General features: G+C 34.5%; 1 protein-coding gene across 2 annotated transcripts in view; it reads left to right on the forward strand.

Moving 5' to 3' along the window:
- LOC138027170 (tolloid-like protein 2) overlaps positions 1–2,500 on the forward strand; it is a 29,151-nt gene that overhangs the window by 1,426 nt on the left and 25,225 nt on the right. The window contains exons 2-3 of one of the 2 annotated variants that reach the window (XM_068874703.1): positions 950–1,052; positions 1,911–1,989. The gene's annotated coding sequence lies outside the window, so the exon portion shown is untranslated. The remainder of the gene's footprint in view (positions 1–949; positions 1,053–1,910; positions 1,990–2,500) is intronic. The other variant, XM_068874702.1, reaches the window with a different exon arrangement.

The following is a 2,500-nucleotide window of genomic DNA, read 5'->3' on the forward strand; positions in this document are numbered from 1 at the left end:
TACCTTCGTGGAGTCAGAAAATGGAAAATAAATATGGTAAAGAACATTACCAGGGAAAAGTACATCAAAGTTATACAAGCGACGTAAAATCGATGTGAAAATATCATGTTGACTAAGGATAATTTGTGAATATTCATTCTTGACCTTGAGGCCCTTAAGTAATACATCAAACTCGAAAACGAGTGGGTCATCAGATATCCAAACACCGAGAAGCGACTTGAAAACGTCTCCGAAGTTAAAGCGGAGTTTTAAATCGAATTCGAGGTGTTGACATACAATGAAAAATTATGTTCAGAGTTTGATGATTATTGCTTCTCGAAGGGATCAATTTTTTTTTAAGAGCAATTTGAGTTTAAAGTAGCCGAAATGTTGTTTTAAGGTCGCTTATGATTTAAATCCTCCATCAACACGAACGAGAATGAATGAATGAATGAATGAATGAATGAATGAGTGAGTGAGCGAATGGATGATTGATTGATTGATTGATTGATTGGTTGATTGATTGATTGGATTGATTGGATGAATGAATGAATGAATGAATGATGAATGAGTGAATGAATGAATGAATGAATGAATGAATGAATGAATGAATGAATGATGAATGAATGAATGAATGAATGAATGAATGAATGAATGAATGAATGAATGAATGATGAATGAATGAATGAATGACTTTATTTGTCTATTGTATTAGCTAACAAACTAATATGGGACACGTCTGGAAAGTATTACTAATTTTAAAATACTTAATGCATTTAACTATACATACATCATACAAACACAGTAGATTAAAAAAAAAAATAGAATGTAGTATAAATTACTGTAAAAGTACCAAGAAATCGTGTTTATAACTATTTAAAATGATTTATAATCTAGAGACCTAGCTGAGAAGTAAGAGAAGCTTTCAGTTACATATATTACAGTTTTTACATTCATCGTCTATTAACAGAGATAAATCTAGAGGTTTTTAAAGAGCTCAGTTTCCTGATGAGGAGGGTGCGAGACAGTGACCTTGTGAGAGGAGTTTTCATGCAATTGCTTAAGACCCCATGGTAAAGAATGGGTATTCACAGTATTAAATACAACATTTATATATTTTATTTGATCTACCAAGTAATGCTGGGGCAAGTATTAATTAAATATGCTTTATATTGGTTGCTTTTTGTCAGCTATGAGTGCATAATTCATCTTACCTTTGAAAGAGGAAGCCTAATCCTTAAATTGTTGTCTTTCATAACAGGGCAGCTACAAACGTCGAACCGGATCAACTCGGATCGCTTGACTCGGTTTTGTCCGGCGACCCGAGTCAAGGGATCCGAGTTGATCCGAGTTGATCCAGTCCGAGTTTTGTACCTTGCTTTTCATAAAATGTCATTGTACCTATCTTGTACATTATGATATTGTTTTTAGTTTCCGTGAATAGAGTAATATTTTTTCAAATGCTGTTTGTACACACAGGGTTTTTTTAACAATATATTTAAAATGTTTAGTTACCATTACTTTTCCCTGGCATTGTATGTACGAAAAAAATGCGTGGGAGCAAAGGTCTTAGCATTTATTATGAAACTCTCGTGGCATGCTTAAATTTTGGCATGTGAACAAATATTAAGTTCTCAATATTTCTACAACTACATACTGCACTTGACAACCCTGAGTTTGTAGATACCTTCATCAAAGTTTTTATGATTTACAGGAAGTTTGCAGATGAAAAGCGGATCCATGTCTTTTAGGGGTGTAACTTGTTTGTCTATGGAGATGTTTTCTTATACAGCAAAACGTAGTTGATAATTACGATACACACATTCCCGTGACTCACTTCTTATTAATCTCCCTAAAGGTACCCACTTAGGTTATCAAGAAATAATTATCTCAACCTGATTAGTATCCTAAATAATCTTGTTCTTTTGTAGTTTTCCTAGCTCTTATTAGCCTTTTATCAACTCCCTTTGGCATCAGCTTATCACTGTCTTGGAAAGCTAAGCTGCTATGGTAAGTTTGCACCCTATCTTTGCCTATCCGGTGAGATTCAAGGTCCTTCGCATACCGAGAAATCTGCGTCTCATACAGAAAAAAAATAAAATAATTAATTAATTAATAATAATTAAAAAATAAAACAGAGAAATTGCACAAGTCCACCATATTAATCAGAAATAAAATGGTCCGTTCTTTAATTAGGCTCGATTGACCAGCCGTTTCGTGCACCTGCGTTCCTCCGGGCACATCACAATACGTTCACAGTATAATATTTGGCAACAAAATGTTGTGGGCGTCTCTTCTAGGTAATGTAGATACATATGTGTAGATACATGAAATGCGCCGTACTAGCTGCAGCCACTTCTTATGTGCTCCTCAATGTTCTTCTTATAGCTTTAAATTCAAACGTTATGCCTTCTTATTTAAGCTATCAACGCGCAATGAGAGTACTTGGCGATGTTCTTCAAGCTCTCATCATCATTTGTGCCGTTTTCAAGACCGTTTTTTGTGGCTTCATCACCTCAAC

The sequence above is a fragment of the Montipora capricornis genome, chromosome 12 (assembly GCF_036669925.1).
Source record: "Montipora capricornis isolate CH-2021 chromosome 12, ASM3666992v2, whole genome shotgun sequence".
Lineage (NCBI taxonomy): Eukaryota > Metazoa > Cnidaria > Anthozoa > Scleractinia > Acroporidae > Montipora > Montipora capricornis.